The 18,481-nt window shown below is 39.1% G+C and overlaps 1 protein-coding gene across 3 annotated transcripts in view; it reads left to right on the top strand.

Moving 5' to 3' along the window:
- The window catches only part of LOC128735044 (uncharacterized), a 291,676-nt gene that overhangs the window by 192,022 nt on the left and 81,173 nt on the right, over positions 1-18,481 (top strand). Inside the window, exon 1 of one of the 3 annotated variants that reach the window (XM_053829512.1) lies at positions 372-543. The exons of the other annotated variants lie outside the window; for them this stretch is intronic. The gene's annotated coding sequence lies outside the window, so the exon portion shown is untranslated. Of the gene's footprint in view, positions 1-371; positions 544-18,481 lie in introns of those variants that run through there. 3 annotated transcript variants of the gene reach the window in all.

Genomic DNA, 18,481 nt, shown 5'->3' with positions numbered 1-18,481 from the left:
GCAGGAAGTTGACATCGTTGAAGTAGTCGAGGAAGACCAAAGGTCCAAGGTCCGGTACCTTGTGGAATTCTAGAGTTAGCAGTGAAAGGTCTGGAGGTAAAACCATCGATGCTAACGTCTAGGTGCCAGTCGGAGAGGTATGAATTAAACCATCATAGCAACGAGCCTCCGATTCCGAGTCTGTCCAGTTTGGCAATGTCGATTCGATGGTTCAATTTGTCGAAAGCATCGGAAAGGTCCGTGCAAATAACGTCCGTCTGCGACCGGTCGTCAAAACTTTTAATCACGTCGGACGTAAGAGTTATCGATAGTTATCCACATTTCTTCTATTTCCCTTTTTATGAACAGGAAACATGTAAGCCGATTTCCATATTGTTGGGAAGACACCTGTACTGATTGATAAACTGATCAGGTGGCTCATCGGAGCAGCCAAGGCGTTGATACACTGTTTCAGCAGAAGAGACGGAATATTGTCCGGCCCGGAAAACGAGAGGATTTTAGCTTTGCGGCTGCTGATATGACCATCGCGTCGTCGATGGAAAGGTGAGTTAAACAATTGCTAAGCACGCCCAAGTAACAATTCAAAGCCACTTGGTTTTACTTGAATTTTATAAAGGTTTTATTGCAGTATGAATCATTACCACTGGATTTATGGTGGTATTGCGCAATACCAAGAGGATACGAGTCCAAACACACTTATAGCTAGCTAGAAAACCATAATAAAACTGTTAATAAAACGAATTTATTGTGGTTGCTTATATTACCATGTTAAAACTTGTTGGCTGCAGCACGTCTCCTAAAAAATGGCGCACCAATCAAAATTGATCTTATCACGGTTACTTGTCAAACCGCAATAAATCTGTTAGTTTTATAGAGCTATTAAAATGGTAACACCCTAACCAAACAGTTTTTTTGCTGCTATTATGAAGAATACCAAAGTTCAACACCAAAATCATTTTTTTATGCGAAGCCATATTGCCATATTGTAGTATTTTGTTTTAGCTGACAAACAACAATTCATCAAAGCAAAGTATTTTGCATAAAGAAGGTCATTATCAATCGGTTTTCCTGTCAGAGGAAGCAACTAAAATGATTTTGCTAGAAATTGAGATTGACTAACTGATATTTTCAATTTGTTAAAACAACCAGTTTTCGAAAATTGCAAAATTTCAGTGGCGCGCTGATTTTATCGACCTATCATATCAAAATGCACGATGAAATTAAATGCGCACATAGTGCAAACCAACGAAATTGCTTAAAATTAATAAATATTCTATGGGCTATTTTATTCTGGTCGCTATAAACCAAATCGTTCAGAATGATCTGTCAGTAAAACTGATACTTTTCTGCTCACGGATATATTTTCAAGTTGACAAAGCTACCGAACTTATCTGGCGTTTGCTAGTAAAGCGAAAAGCAAAAAGCGTAAAGCATAAAGCGAAAAACAAAAAGCGAAAAGCTTTTTTAAATTATGGCGATGGCTATCAAGTAGCGAAAGCTTAATCGGTTTTATTGCTGCTTTTAGCAGAGCGTAATACGACTACTTGAGTTTATAGCCTGATTCTCATAGCGGTTATGAAAACATTCTGAGGCGTGGGCCACTTGGTCAGAAAGCAGTTTTATAGCGGTCATCAGAAAGTTCTGGTGGAGCTCATAGTTTTATTAGCGGTTTTATGAAATTAGTCATGAAAACCGCTATACGAACGTAATAAAACTTGGAATTGTTACTTGGGCGGGGACGCACTGGACGGCTATAGAAATTTTTTCTCTTGTCAACCTTTCATCAGTAAATACACTGGAGAATTTCCGCGCGAACAGTTGGGAAATCTGTTCTGTGTTGCTGGCAGTTTCCCTACTCAGGAACATTACCGAAGTAATTCCGGAGGAGAAATTCCGGATTCCTTTTCAGTCTGCGTTCGATGTTACTCAGGTAGTTCCGAAAGCAGCAGCGACTTAATCGTTTGTAACGCGTGTTGATTGACAGGTAGTGGTTACGGAGTGGCAACGTGCTATGTTTTGGGAATTTCTTGAGAGCGGACCGCCATCTTCTGAAATTAAAAACTTTCCAAGCATTCAAAATATAAATTCTATTATTTATATTTATTCGTGAGAGATACGTATTTCGCCTACGACTTGTAAGCTTCATCAGTGTTTATTTTCGAAAAATCTTGCACATTGGATCGTCTTAAACCAAGCGATCCAAGCTGCATAAAGTAAGCACTCAAATGTTGTTTGATCAAGCGATGTTTAAGCTACTTTAAGTTTTTTCAAACCAGCTTTCATCCAAAGCTGATAAACAAGCTTAATAGCGGATTTTTCTGCTAAATAATCCGTTTTAAAACAGCCGTTTTACGGTTGCTTAAAGCTGTTAAAGTGGCTTTATAAACCAGTAGAGGCTTTCACTAGGCTCACAGCTTTCAAACTACTTTAAAGCTGCTTAAGGGTGTTAAAGTAGCTTTACAAATTAATACCAAGCTTTTATTCGGTAAATAGCAATACATACTGTCAGATCATAGAATTTCGCAATTCGACTGCCTGCAAAAATATATGTCAGTTATCGACATTATCGACTGCTGCAAGTGTAAAGATATTTTCACTGTCTGTTCTGCAGATGCAGATGGGGCAGATCATACGGTGAGTGCTTATGGATCAGAAGATGGCGGCTCAATTCCCGAAAAATGACGACATGCATTTTTAATTAGCTTGTATATACGAACTCAAGTTATTCGAAATTTATAATATAGCATACGACGCCATAGCAAAATAAATATGACGCTTTCTATTTTTTTAAATTTACAATAGATTACTTTTTGGCTGCATAAAGGTTGATGAGACGTTGATTAAGCTACCGAAAAAGCATTGCAAAACTATTTCTCGTTCTAAAAATAGAATTGACAGCATTGCGCAAATTGGTTATTTAAAAACACGCAAAAGCTTCTATTAAGCTCCATTGCAGCTTTGAAAGCAGCTACCTAAGTAACAATTTCAGGCTGATTAAACGTTTTTAGCTGAATTTATTCAACCTGTGGCTGAACTATGGCCTAGTTTTAGAAATAAAAACGTTTTTTCAGCTCCTAAACATCTAAGTCAAATTTCGGGCTTGCTAATAGCTGCTTTAAAGCTGTAATGTAGCGTAATTGTGCGTTTTTAAATAATCAATTTGCGCAAAGCTGGAAACAAGGCGCACAGAGGCGATGTAACTGCTTAACAAGTGTTTTTCTATCTCAAACGAAATAGGTTGTATAAGTTCTCCAATTTCGACTGAATAAGTATTGTAGAATTGTTTACATAAATTTTATTCGATGCATATTCAGCTATGGCTGAATGATTATGGCTACTAAAATGTTTAACCAGCGCATAAATGTTTCTTGGGAGAGGCTTTGAACTGACGATGGACTGGTGTCGTGACGCCACCTCCTGTACTTTTGCGGCTATTGTGTATGCTGCGGTCGCAGCGAAACACCTCAGCACGTATGATTGTCAAGCCAGGTTTCGGTCAATACGATTAACTCGTATGGACAGTCGGCGCATGGATAATCGACAGCAGTCGTTTTCATGTCACCCACATTTTGGTAGTAGCAGTGAATATGTTGAAGTTCTGTGCGATTGTACGGTTCCTGGTTGTGAAGCAAAGGACTGGAAGCAGAGTACGGATCACCAGAGGGGTGGGAATCAATATTTTCGAACTTGCCACGCAGGAGGTCTTGGACGCCCCATCCACTGCTCCCGCACGCAGGACCGGGACGGCTGCTGGTCGCTGGTTGGAATGACTCGACTGCGGCAGGGAGGTCGGGAGCGCCCATGCTACCAGCAACAGTGTATTCCGGTGTCCCGCTGTGTGTTGATTTGAGTGGTTGACTAAGACTGGCAGAAGCGTCGGGCCGGCAGAAATCAGTTGGCTGGACTTCGAGGATCGGTGAGCCAGTTGTTGAAGAACTGGAAACGTAAACTTCATCAGCAGAGAAATAGCGGTTCACCGTGATATACTTGCCGCGGCTAGGTGTCTGGAAGCCCTGGCTCCCGCACTCACATGCAGGACCGGACCGACTGATGTACGCTGGCGGGAATATCTCGACTGTGGCGGGGGGTTGGGGGCTTCCATGATACTGTACTCGATGCATTCCGGTATCGTCTGAATTTCAGCAACTAGACTTCTGATGTCGATGGCTCTAAAGGAGCTGGAGAGTCCAGGGCCATTAGAGACGCGGATAAGGTGTGGGGATAGGGGGAAGCCATACCGCTGGATTCGAACGAGCGTCATCGAATTCCCTAGAAGTGATTCCTTGTGGCCAACTGTCGGGGGTGAAGGCTGCAGTTTTGTATTTCAGTGGAATGCCAACCTTGAAGGACACGAAATTTAACGACTGGAGGTCAGTACCCTTTTTACTAGGGGAACAACTCGTATGGCATCCCGAATCTGTAAGCCATCTCGAACACAAAGTAAGGCTAAACGATTTATTGATTACACAAAATAGCAAAGAAAGTTCATAATAATGTACCTCAATTCTGCCGGATTGACTTCAAATTTTGATGAAACTTGTTTAGTTGTAAATGAGAGTAAACCATCTATTATAGTGCTAACAGAGACTCATTTGACTGACGAAGCAAGTGCCGCAATATTTTCAATTCAAGGGTATATTATGTTTAACTGCTGGTCACACTCTAGACATACAGGTGGCGTAACAATATATGTTAAGCGTAAATTGACTAGTACAGTAGTATTGAATGTCAAAGATAATGAAAACTGGTTTCTAGGGTTGAAGGTTAAAATTGGTACCCAATATGTTATTGTTGGAGGATTATATCATTCCCCAAATTCAAGTGACTTGGCCTTTCTAAGAAAACTTGAAGATGAGTGGTTGTTGGAAGCACTTGATGATACTATTGATAGCATTATCTGTGGTGATTTTAATATCGACTACAACTTAAGTAATGATAGTAGAGAATTAAGAAGAGTGATGGATGTATATGGACTTAAACAAATTGTGAAAGAAGATACACGTGTTACGCAACAAAGCAGCACAAGGATAGATTTAGTTTTTGTTAATTATGTTAATGAAGCGGAAGCTAGTATTGAGCCAAACTTACGTGTTACTGACCATGAAACGATATGTGTTACAATCGACAATACATCGGCATTAGATGATGAATTCACGAAAGTGAAATGTTGGAGAAGGTACAATCAAACTGATTTATGTTGTCTGCTAAGGCAGAGTCGACTTGACACACAAGCTTCTTCCTGTTGCTTGCAAAGGCGAGACAGGCAAGAAAGAGATGAGATATTTGCCATAGATCAGTGCTTGAATTGTAGTACACATGAAACGTTTGAAAATTGTGTCCAAAATTATGACCTAATGCTTAAAAACAATGTAGCCAGATTACTAGACAACAGAATTTTAAACACAAATCGGTGTGATGGTTGGTATACTAATGAATTAGCCCAGATGAAGCGAGAGTGTATTCAGTTAAATAGAGAACACAGAAGACACAAAACACAATATCATTGGAACAAGTATATTATGGCCAGGAACAAATACTCTAGGGCAATTCGAGATGCTAAAAATAAATCTATTCAAGATGAGCTAAACAGAAATAAGCATGATGGTAAAAAGATGTGGAAAACTATAAAAAGACTCACAAATCCGAAAATTGAACATGCGAGTACAATAATATTCGATGGGATAGAGGAATCAGATGAACTCTCAGTTGCTAACAAATTTAATGACTACTTCATAGATAGTATATACGAGATACGAAACAATATTCCAAACACAAACAGTAGTCAACCAGCTATGTCACAGATAACATGCAACAGGTGTATGTATAGATTTGAGGTTATCTCAATGACGAATTTGCGTAATATTGTGAACGAACTGAAACAAACGGCAGGAATTGACAATGTGTCTACCAGAGTGTTCAAGGATGCATTTTTGGAAACCAATGACATACTATTGCGATTTATTAACACTAGTCTATCAACGGGTTTGGTGCCAAGTGCATGGAAGGAATCAACCATAGTCCCAATTCCGAAAGTGAGTAATACAAAGAATGCAACGCAGTATAGACCAATTAATATGTTGGAGCTCCAAGAGAAAACACTGGAAATCGTTGTCAAAGGACAATTAATGAGTTTTATCAATTCTCAGGATATTATAATACCTGAGCAGTCAGGATTTAGAAAAAGTCATTTCTCAGAAACGGCTATAAATCTGATTTTGCATAATTGGAAGACTAATATTGAAAAAGGAAAATTCACTGTAGCTGTTTTTTTGGATTTCAAAAGAGCATTTGAAACAATTGATAGATCGCAGTTGTTAGATCTTTTACATAACGTAGGGATACGGGGAACTGTTTGGAAATGGTTTAACAGTTATCTTTCTAATAGAAGTCAAAGGACTAAATACGGAAACGCTGTTTCGAATTCGCGTAGGAATGATTTGGGAGTACCACAGGGAAGCGTATTAGGACCCTTACTTTTTATTTTATACATCAATGACCTAAAAACTTGCTTGAGACATGGAAACCTGAAACTCTTTGCAGATGATGCCACAATTTATTGGGCCAGTGACAACTTAGACACGGCAATTCGAGAAGCTGAAATTGACCTCAAGCAGATCGCAGAGTATTTGAAACGGAAAAAACTAAGCTTGAATGTATCAAAAACAAAGTGGATGATTATAGGAAATAAAAAATTTGCTCAGAATGTTGAACTCAAAATAGACGAAGAGGTAATAGAAAGAGTGACTGTTTCTAAGTATCTAGGAGTACAAGTGGACGAAAAGCTTAATTTCTCTGAACACGTGGATTACGTTATAAAAAAGATTGCCATAAAGTATGGAGTACTGTGTCGGATAAATAGATATCTAACGTTTTGGTCCAAGCTAACGTATGTAAGATCAGTTATATTGCCGCATTTTGATTACTGCGCAACGGTGCTGTTGCTGGCGTCAGATACGCAAGTGCAAAGGCTTCAAAGGTTGCAAAATAAGATAATGAGACTATTGCTCAGATGTGGACGGTTAACATCAACGAATCTTATGTTAGATATGCTCCAATGGTTGTCAGTGAAACAAAGAATAATATATAACAGCTTGATGTTTATACATAAAATGAAAATTGGTATATTGCCTGAATATCTTACACAAGAAATACAGTTTGGTAGAGATATACACAGACACAACACCAGAGGTGCTTCTGACTTTAGACTGCCCCGTTTTTTGAAACAGACGACTCAGAGATCGCTTTTCTATAAAGGACTTCAAATATACAATAGTTTGCCACAGGAAGCCAAATGTTCAACGAATTTGACCCAGTTCAAACGCATGGCTATTGAAACAGTGGAAAGCCAATTTTAAATCAACGATTATTGTGAACTTGTCGAGTCATTCACTCTATAGTCTGCTAAGGCAGAACCGTTTTTTACTAGGGAATATCCTGTTGCTTGCGAAGGCGAGGCAGGTGAAATTGTAATGGTCCTGTTGCTTGCGAAGGTGAGACAGGTGAAAAGTAATGGTAGCCCAATCTATATGAAATCATAGAAAATACGATTATCAGAATTTAATAGTATTGTGATGGACATACGCGGGAGAGTGATGCAACAAGTAGTATGGCTGATAAATAGATAAGCAACAATATGTGAAATAACTATATTTAAATATCCAAGAGATAAACGTCCCTCCCACTCCAAAGATGCGTATGGGGTGGAGGCAAAGACCATATAGGGTCTGGGGCCATCACATAAAAAAAAAAAAAAAAAAACTAGTCCTTCGACGATGTCAGTGATTACGGTGGGGTGGAAACACGACAAGTACACCCAAAATAAATTGGGTGAAGAACTGACCACAAGCTTGTCATGGTTTTCGACGGGTCTCGTTCCGGTGGCCGGTTTATTCGGAGTCACCGAGTTACTTCGGCGGCGTTTTGAAGGACGATCATGGTCAGGTATCCGCATCGGGGTTGCAGACCTTGTCGGCGAGTTTTGCAACTTGGTGATTATTCCTGACAATTTCGTCTTCGAGTTAGGAGATTGCAATTATTTGGCCCTCGATGACGGTGGAGATGACATTTTCGAGAGACGAATCCGCACTTTTGAAGCGAGCAAACTTCATTAGTCTTACGCACTCGTCGCACATCCAGAATACGTTGGGGTTTTCGTGGAGAATCTTCGAGAACGGGCCGTTGAAACCAGCGCACCGGGCGTGGCAGGCTTGGTCGCAAAAACCCATACATATAATATGATCCTCCGCTTTTTTCAGTGTTTTAGCACAGCGGTCGCCGGCGGAACAGTTGGTCATATTGACTCGAAAAATATCAATCCTTGTTAGAGTGTACGGTACGCGACCACCGATTTGGATGCACTTAGGATCATTCTGGCAGCAGGTATACGCAACGTGCAGATTTATTTCCGTGTAGTACTAGCACTGGCTTTGTACAAGATGTAAACAAAACAGTCGAACAAAATCACGTAGTAAAAGCTCGTAGACAGGGCTTGAAAAGGGATCGCAAGTTGAATGTGACTGCCGTGAATGCGAACTTTCCGCATTCAAACTCCCCTTTTTGAACGATCATTTGACTGCTTTTCGAATCCAGTCAATCTGCCGCTTGCGCTGCTGCCGTCTTACAATTCATGCGGCATCTTAGCAAAAGCAAACAGTCGATCTCCCGTTTTGCTTTGCGCTTTGAGAATATAAACTGCAAACTGACTGGAAGCATATGGTGACGTATTTTTTCGTTTCTCTTTTTGTCTCCAAATCGGCTGCTCACAGTAATAGTTTGTCACCCGGACGTCGGTCCGACGCAAGCAAAATATTCGTTGGTATTTGACGGAGTCCGACCGACTTCTTCCATGCACATGTAGTGGTTGTTTTTTTTTTGTAGTATTGAATCATACGATTGTGCGATTGCTTTTCGTTAGCGTGGTGACTGCCAGTCATTTGACTGTTTTGCAGTCATTCGCTGCTCCAAACGGTAAAGGCAACTTGATCGAAACGAAAATGTCAAAAAGCTTTAGAACGCGTTCGTACTGCTGCCTGCAATCGGCGTTTGACTGAGCAAACTGCCAGTTGTGTTATGCATAGCGTTTGTATTCCACCTCTAAACGGACGGTGTGAACTTGAATGCGCGTTGGTGTGACTGCGTTAGAAAAAAAGGATTGGTCGAAGCCCTGCTCGTAGAGTCACTTCGGTTGTGTTCGATTATTAAAATCACAATTGAGAAACGACACAAGCAATCTTCGTAAGCACTCTGCACAAAACAAAAACAATAAAACGAACGAAAAACAAGTAAAATAATATCGAAAACTTAGCGGGTGGTAAAAACACAACTATCAACGTTCAATACACTGAACCAAATCTCCTGTCCTGTACTCTAATAGCCGGCCGCGAAGTCTGTCGATAAAGAAGGGTCAAGTCTTAGAAAGACGTTTAAGCCCACAGCTTTTTTTTGGATGGGGAATGTGTTCGTAGAGTCCTGCAGCTGATATATGGTCGATTAAATTTTGAACCGTAAGATCAAACGTGATTACCGACGAGAAATTATCTGCTGTAGAACCTGGCAAGTTTATTCAATTGCGCGTCAATAAGAACCTTTTGTCTCCCGTATAGCTTTTGCAACGTGTCCAGGACCTGTAGAACTGGCTCGGGTAGGAGTTAGTTGGCGTCGGTTTCTGACGAATTCTAGTGTCTGACCTTTCAAGCAACGCTGCAGTTGTGCGAAGTTCTCTGCAGCTAAATAACCGCACACCTTCGTGCTGTGAGAGTGTCGAAAGTCCGTCGAAACTCGGAAGTTCTCGTGGCATAACCTGTCTGGCAGCAAGCTGTGCAGATGACGGTCCCACTAGCAATCCGGATAGAAATGTACAACGAATATTAATGTAAAAACATCAAGATTACTATAAACTTTGTTGTTTACAACTATTTACGTTGTAACTTCACTGTAAAAGTTTTTGAATTTTCTATATTACAGTAAATGTACCACAAAGTTAACTGTTTTTGGGTTTTATTTGTAAGAGAAAAAGTCGAAAAATTTACTATAACAGCACTTAATCACCCCCTTATTCGTTGTAAAATCGGCGGTTTACATTAAAATTTTTTGGTGAAAACAGCAATATTTCTGGTGACTTCAGTGTAACTTACAGAGCATTTCACAGTTTCTATGAGGTTTTCCGCTGTTTTGTAACAGTGAAATTAAATGTTTTTAGCTATACATTTTTATTCGGGAATGTAGAAAACAAATTACTCATTTGTGGTAGAGCTTTTGCAAGGGAATACGGGTACCTCTCGAGCTCGATGAGTGGAACAGGCTTTGGATACCTGATTTGAATGACGTTAGTCCTCGTGATGCGACGTAGTAGAAGAATTCGGGTTGGGAATACTTGCCACGGAATCTATTTCAAAGCGATTAACTGGTTGCAGCCAGGGTTGCAGGTTATCAACGAGATGTTGTGCGAGAATGTCCAGCTGAACCACGGGGCATCAACGTTCCTCTGAAAATTTAGCACTTTCGTGAAATCAGGAAAACGGAAATCGAACTAGAACTGTATGCAAGAGCTGAATCCGTGACAATGGGCAAGTTGCAGCTGATGCTGACTGTTCGAGGCGGAATCCTCTTAGCCGACTGAAGTGCCCCAGAGGCTTCTCCAAGTCCAAAAAAAAATTTAAAAAAAATAGCACGCTATAGACGATGACATCCAGTACTCCATTGGATTCCTTGTTGGTAAACTGTGCGGTAGTGAAAGGGGAAACGCACTCGACCGACAATCGAAAATCCCATCTGCCCAGTCAATTTATTTCTCACAGTCTATTTCTTCATAAAGAATTGAAAAAATATCGACTGTAAAGTCATAAGAAAAAAAACTGTCTTTGTATCATTTGTGTTTCAAGCGCTATTTTACTTGCATCTTGATTGGAAGATTATCGCACAGCTTTCCGACGGCTACAGTCATGTTGTTAACTGACTGGACGAGATTTGCCATTTAACTGTTTACGGGGCCGATTGCTGTCGAAGATTTCTTCCGTCCCAATCATGCTGGCAGGTCACCTCGACCTCCGAGCCGACCGAGGGCCGCAACGAACTCAATATTCGCGCACGCTTCGCGAAGGCATCGTCGAATGATGAATTGGCACAAATGGCACACTGACTGTTTGGTTTTGATGATGACGAACAATGTGCCGCGGTTCCGGGAATGATAGATGATGCCGGAATGGGACTGGGAATGTTATTGCTGCCGAGGTCGAGGCCGACGACGACGACGACGACGATTGATCCGTGCCGTGCCGTTTCTATTTTTGAACTCAGCCAGAAGGAGGAGGAGGAGGACGTGAATCGATACGACTGTCTTCATTTAGGCGGATCCAGCCACGAACCCGGTGATGCCGGTGAATCGCCAAGCTGTCACTGCGGGTGAAATCCGTTTCAAATTCTGTTCACACTTGATCGAATTTTCGACGTTAGAATATGTGCTCCGCGTTGAATGAGCGATAAATGTTGTTGCTTTTTTGATTATTTATCTTGCTTAAAATGTTGAATGCTTTGTTGTGACAGGGCGTGTTGGGTTTCGAGCGTGACTAGTGTAAATATATTAATTGTATCAGACGATTATATTTCCTATACATGATTGTTCAAAATGATGGAGTCTGAATACTGCGAATCACTGCTGGTTCTAGTTTAGTTTCATTCTTTTGTGATATTAATGTCCTGTAAATGGATTTGAATAAAGTCAGGACCACTAAGAACTTGTCTATGATGCAGAAAACTAACCTATTATAAGAAATCTTACAGAAAAGTGGAACCGAACTAGTGACGAAGTTTCTCCAAAAAACAGCAGTGTTTTTCTCGTCGAAATTGAGGCTTTGTCGAGAAATGTTCGATCCGTTCATAGCCACCATTTCGGTCGGCTCGGTAAGGAGCGTTCAATTTTCATCATTTATTAAAAGTGACGACATCATCGTTCACTTTATGCTACGGCAGCAGAAGAATGACAATGCGTGTGTGCGAGACGTGACGTGACGCGACCTCTCGAAGTCATAAATCAACTGATTTCGCGATAAAACCATAACCACTGCTGACTGCTGGTTGGTAGTGTCGCACATTCGATGATTTCCCAGTCAGTCGAGGGCTTTGCCTCTGCTCTGGTAGCATTTCGGTTATTGAATGAAAATTTATTGAACACAAAGATGAGCTTCGAACGCGGTTTTGCGGCAAAATACTGGGTCACGCAAAATTTGGGTCGTACGCAGTACGTGATTCAGGTCCTTCTTTGGTCTGTTCATGCGTTTTACGGGGCTCGGAAATAATGTGTCGCCCCAATCGTCATATGGTGTATGACGAGTGACATATTTTGCTGCAAAATTCCCGGTACAAATGCAACATACTCTGGCGAGTAACGAGTATTGATGGTTTTGATTGATTGATTTGTGTATGTTTTATTTGAATAGGCTTGTCGGTCAATTACGGACTTTACAATAAATGGTCAATTACATGATTTCAGTGTACATTCACCGAGTGTTTGAATTACGTCGTATGCACTGCTCGTTTTGACGTTTAATGGCATGTGCTAAACCCTTAATTAAATGGAAGCCTAATTGGGTTTACCATAGAATACTAATGAATGCAAACTAACTAATTTATGTTACAAATTGTTGGAATTAAACAGAAAAGCACGACCATAAATTAAATTACATTTTAATCAAGCATACCATACTGTTTCACCCATACCACAAATTGACGAAATATGACAGAAAATCGGTGGATGAAAAAGTACCGTAACATTTCGATAACAACTTTCGCGCAAATCGTGTGGTCCAACAGCAACAAAGTAATGCTGCTGTTGGGGGCAACCAACTAAATACTCACTCGAAGGCAAATACCGTTCTTGTGCTATATTAAAGCTAAACATCGTTCGTTTAACAAGCCCACATGCCACACCACCGGCCGGCCGTCGGAATGAAGCAAAATGAGATGTTGAATGCTCCGTTAAATAACCAACTTTGAAGGCCCCGCGGTTGTGGTAACCAGAAATCTGCCAGTACCTACTCCGGTGTGGCAGCCAGGCCGGGGAAATTGCTCTCATTTGGGTGCCATAGAGAGGTGCGCTTGGAACTGGCACTGGCGATGGCGACTAGTTTTCCGATTTTTTTTTCTACTCTACCTTGTACCGCATCATGTCCTTTCATCGCGGTTCGGCTTCGTACGAATTTATTCGAATCCGGCTGCTAACAACCGGCACCGGGTACACAACCAGTCAGTTTGGACTTAGCTGGCGAACCACGTTAAGTCTCCCCGCGTTTGGTGCACTAAATGCACATTTAGCCGGCGCTTATCGCTCGGGTGCTGCCATCACACCAGCAAGGGGGACAGCAAAAGGCTTGACTCTGGAGATAATTCAATGCGCGCAGGGAAATGGCCCGAACCCATTCCTAGCTATGAAAATCAACGTAAAGTTCAGACCTGTTATTCTCACCATTAATCTGACATGCTTTACTTGATATTTGTATTATCAGAGAAATGCATCCTAAAAGTCATTCGAATCAAATACTTTGTTTTAACTTTCAATTACAATCCGGTTTCCCGCGAAAACGGGGGGTAGATGCTGTAGAGATGGAAACTCCAAGCAAACGAGGAAAAGCATTTTTGCCTCTAATCAGTTGTCACCGGCGCGGCGTTGTCCGCCGGAGGTATGCCATCGTCGTCGTCGTCGAAGTAGGACGATACCATTTCTGCGTTCCTCCTCCTGCTACTCTTGCAGTTGCACCAGATTAACTTCGTTCCGGATTAACTTTCCACTGTCAACTGTTTAACTATTTCATACCGCGATGCACTGCGGGTGGAGATAGGAATGGATTCACGAACGGAATCCACTGATGGTGGTGACAACAGTGAAACCAGTTATTAATGGAAACAGATTTAATGTGGTTTGTCAGTAAACATTATAATAATAAAAATTAATACGTTAAGCCGCTGAAGGGTAGACACAGTCGCCGGGGGCGTTCGAATTGGGAGGTCGATAACAGATCGGATTTCGTTACCATTGTTCTCTGTTCATAATTAATTAGATAAAATCGATGATCTGTCACAATATATTAAAGTTCCAACATATTCGTTCATATTTACTAGCGTACTCAGACTTTTGGTAGAAGGTGGGGCACCGAATTTATGCTATACGCAACACAGTAAACCTATTTTGCTAATTATATTAATTGATGCAAGATTGCTGTACTTTAAATTTAGCATAAATGCACCGAACACTTCCGGCCTTATCTCCATTGGTATTCGTTCGATTTTCATGGAAACAGCCTTGAAAGAATCTTGACCTTTTATGATAAAATATATTGGCAAAAGTTTCTAGAAGCAAATTGATAATGACCAGTTTTGAGTTTCAGTGTCACCGACAACGAATATTCACATAAAAAATAATCCCATTGCGATCCAGAATATCTCCGAGAAAATGGAACAAAATTTTACCAATACATAGGGTCAATGGTTCTTTTAGCCATTCTTTTCGTCTCGGTTTTCTTGAGCCTATTGTGGTGATCACAAGCGTTCCCAAACAAAAGGTGGAGCACCCACCCAGTCTTTCAGAAGGATATTTTTATTTATTTATTTGCTATAAGTCTTCCGCCAAGGCAGAACAGACATATTTTATCTTAATTTTAAAATTTCATTCTTGAAATTTTGGCCTGAAAAATCGAGTAATCGTAGGGTGGCGAAGCTATTAGATCTTATCACAAGAATATCGGATTAGGTCGAAAATTTCGGACTTTCGGGTGTAATTGGATTTAAGACCAAAGTAGAAATTGGACTAGAAATTGAAATTGGAGTTGAAATCGTACTTAACATAGCGTCTTTAATTAGACTTGACATAAAATTGGAATTAAATTAGATTTGGAATTTCGCTTAGAATCGAAAATTTTATTGGACATGAAAATGAACTTGACATTGAAGATTAAACTAGACTTGAATTTGGACGTGGACACGAAATTAGACACGAAGGTTTACTTGAAATTAGAATTGATATATTTCATCTTAGTCTCTCACACATTTTACTCTTTTTTGTTCCTGTTTTCCAGTTTTTTCCAGTCCAGTTCTTTTCCAGTACTGTTTTCCCAAGTTTTGTTTCGGTTTTTCTTGTTTTCTGTACCGTTTGCACTTCACACTGCATGTTTCTCTTTTTTTCTTATTTTGAATTTTGGTCTGTCCTTTGTTTTCTGTATCATTGATCCGTTTTTCTTCGTTTCTTGTCCCATTTCTTATTATCAGTCATGGTTTTCATTCTGTGTTTCATTTTGCAAACTTCATTCACGTTTTCCGCCTTTTCTCTACCCGTTTTGCTTATTTTCGTCGTTGTCCTGATTTTATTCTTTTCTGTCATGTTTACTCTATTTTGGCTCATTTTTTCCCTTTGCTCTCCGGTTTTCGTCTTTTTCTCTCCCTATTTTTAACTTCTCTTGATCCGGTAGTAGTAGTAGTAGTAGTAGTAGTAGTAGTAGTAGTAGTAGTAGTAGTAGTAGTAGTAGTAGTAGTAGTAGTAGTAGTAGTAGTAGTAGTAGTAGTAGTAGTAGTAGTAGTAGTAGTAGTAGTAGTAGTAGTAGTAGTAGTAGTAGTAGTAGTAGTAGTAGTAGTAGTAGTAGTAGTAGTAGTAGTAGTAGTAGTAGTAGTAGTAGTAGTAGTAGTAGTAGTAGTAGTAGTAGTAGTAGTAGTAGTAGTAGTAGTAGTAGTAGTAGTAGTAGTAGTAGTAGTAGTAGTAGTAGTAGTAGTAGTAGTAGTAGTAGTAGTAGTAGTAGTAGTAGTAGTAGTAGTAGTAGTAGTAGTAGTAGTAGTAGTAGTAGTAGTAGTAGTAGTAGTAGTAGTAGTAGTAGTAGTAGTAGTAGAACACATTGTAATGCTGCTATTGTTTTCAGAAACGTCTCAGAGAGACCCGAGAAGTCAGTTTCGAAACTGTTTTCCATATGCGTCTAACTGTGTCCGTCGCACGCGTCGATCTAGTGTGCTATGCGTGATGTTTGAGTTCGTGCGGTTTTCAGATACAGTGGTATTCCGATTATATCTACACCTGGTTTAATCTACACCCGAATTTAGGTACCCCCGATTTTGTCTACCATTTAGACCCGGTTTTATCTACCTTTTTTTAAATTGTCATTTCGGCATGAAAATTTTGAAGATTCCACGAATTTAATATTTCTCTGTATTTTATAGGGAATATTTCTCTGTATTTTATAGTTTACTATATGGCATCTGTGGTATGTAATTATACACAGAATGGGCATAATAATGCTGAAGTCAAAGACGCAAAGTAACTTCCATTATTTTGCAACGCATATTTTTAACTATTCATAATGATCCTTTGTGATATTTTTCTATACCGTAACGCTAACGGGCACACCCCGTCTCCGCTAGAAACTATGATTATCACCTTTCATTCCTTAAAAATTCTAATCTTTTGAACCATTGGAACGAATTTAATAATTTTATTACCAAATAAAAGGAATTTTAATGAGCTTTTCAGAAAAAATAACAACAAGCTGATGTTAAAAGTTTTTTATGATTGCAAAAACATTTTTTGTAGGAGCCTTGAAACTCTTAAAATCACTTAAAATATTCGTTTTTGCCTTTCTACTATATAAATATATAGTATAAAGATATAGCAATCACTCGAAAACCCAGAAATGGAAAGAAGGTTTTATTTTTTCATTATACTTTCAATAGCAAGGTAGTTGCTAACATAAGATATCAAAAAACAGATATCGGACATTTTTAGTTTTTGAGATACTTTTTTTTAAGAAATAAAGATGCGAAAATGTAATGGACTAGCATGGCGGTTTATTTTAGAGACGCATTTCTTTGTCAAAAACCCCCTTTTATTACACAAGTAAAAACAAAAACCATGCGTCTTCATTGTATTCTCGATACTTTATGAAAACTTAGAATTTCTTTGGTCTACACACCATGGAAACATGAAAAGTGAATGTTTTCAATGTTTCTGCGATAATAAAAAAAGGTTGGGCTTCAGTCCAATATTTTTTTCTGAAAAACTCATTAAAATACTTTCCATTTGGTATTAACATCATTGAAATCGGTTCAATGGATCAAAAGTTATGAATTTTCAAAGAAAAAAAAATGGAAAAAATGGTAACTTTTGGGACCACACTGACTCAGAAAAGAGAACCCTAAGTACCAAATAAAAATACGGATCTCAAATTTACTGCAAAGGAAAATTTGAATAAAATCGGAGCAATTTTGAATTTCGATATGTATTTATTTATAATATTGCTGAGTTGACTTGCATTATGGCTAATGGTTGATATGAATAAAATGAGCCCTATGCGTAAAATTACGCTGAAATAATACATAATTGAAAAAAATTATTAATAATAACAATATTTCTTGTTCATTTAAATTATTTTGGAGCAATTTATTTTTCCCCAAATTTGTTTACTTTCCAAATATATCTACCAAAAATTTTTGGATGGGTAGATAAAATCGGTAAACCACTGTACTACTTCAACACCCAAAACCATACGTTTAAAATGAAATTGCAACGAAAATAAAAGAGATAGACGTTCTAAGTTAAAGAACGTATGGTAGAACGGTGGAAGAGCTTTAAATTGCTAAATAACTGCAATCAGTTTTATAACACATTTTTAAGAGAAATTCGATAAAACACTTAGAAACACTTATTTCATAGCATTTTGCTTCTAAAAAGTTACTAAATCTCATGAAGTAGCAGGTTTAAAAAGAATTTTTAATACAAAATTTTATCAGATTTCGAATGAAAGCAACAGAATAACATAGTTTTTGTACCAGAGCTAATTTAAGGTAAACAGAATCGAAAACTAAAAATGTTCGATAAGTCTGTAACGCTTGAGGATTGGCCATATGTGTAGAAGGATTTTTTCGTCAAATATGATCCTCTATCACCTCCTGAAATATCTGCACTGAGCTACCTAAAATCCTGTATACAATGTATATACTTCTGGTTCAGTCTGGATTACTTTTCGTTTGCAAGATGTAATTCGACCCTTTTCTGGTCGGCGTTCGATGCCGAGGCACCCGCTGCTTGCATCAGCAAGAAATGTACGCTTCGAAGTGCACACTGCTGCCGACGTTGGTCGCTGGTGTTAGTTCATGTCACGGTGAGCGGAAGGGTTTGGCTATTTTATTATGACTTATGATTCATATGTTGTATTGATCTAACTGATGCTAAATGTGGATGATGTACGTACAGTACACTGTAAAGTTTTTTTCTTCTTCTGTCTTGTATTTCCCATATCTTTTTTCTTTCCCATGTCTATTCTTTCTCGTTTATTTTTTCTGTCCACTGTTTTCTTTTTTTTTTCTTGTCTCGTTTTTCTTCCTTCTCAGTCTTTTTTGTTTCGTTAACACCTCTTCTATTTTATTTCCTTATCTATTTTCTCACTCCCTTTCTGTCACGTTCTCTTTTCATTTAATTTCGTTTGTCTTCCGTTTTCGATTTTTCCTCTTTTTC

The sequence above is a fragment of the Sabethes cyaneus genome, chromosome 2, assembly GCF_943734655.1.
Source record: "Sabethes cyaneus chromosome 2, idSabCyanKW18_F2, whole genome shotgun sequence".
Taxonomy (NCBI): Eukaryota; Metazoa; Arthropoda; class Insecta; order Diptera; family Culicidae; genus Sabethes; species Sabethes cyaneus.
The sequence above is the reverse complement of the archived record's forward strand: the minus strand, read 5'-3'. Positions and strand labels throughout refer to the sequence as shown.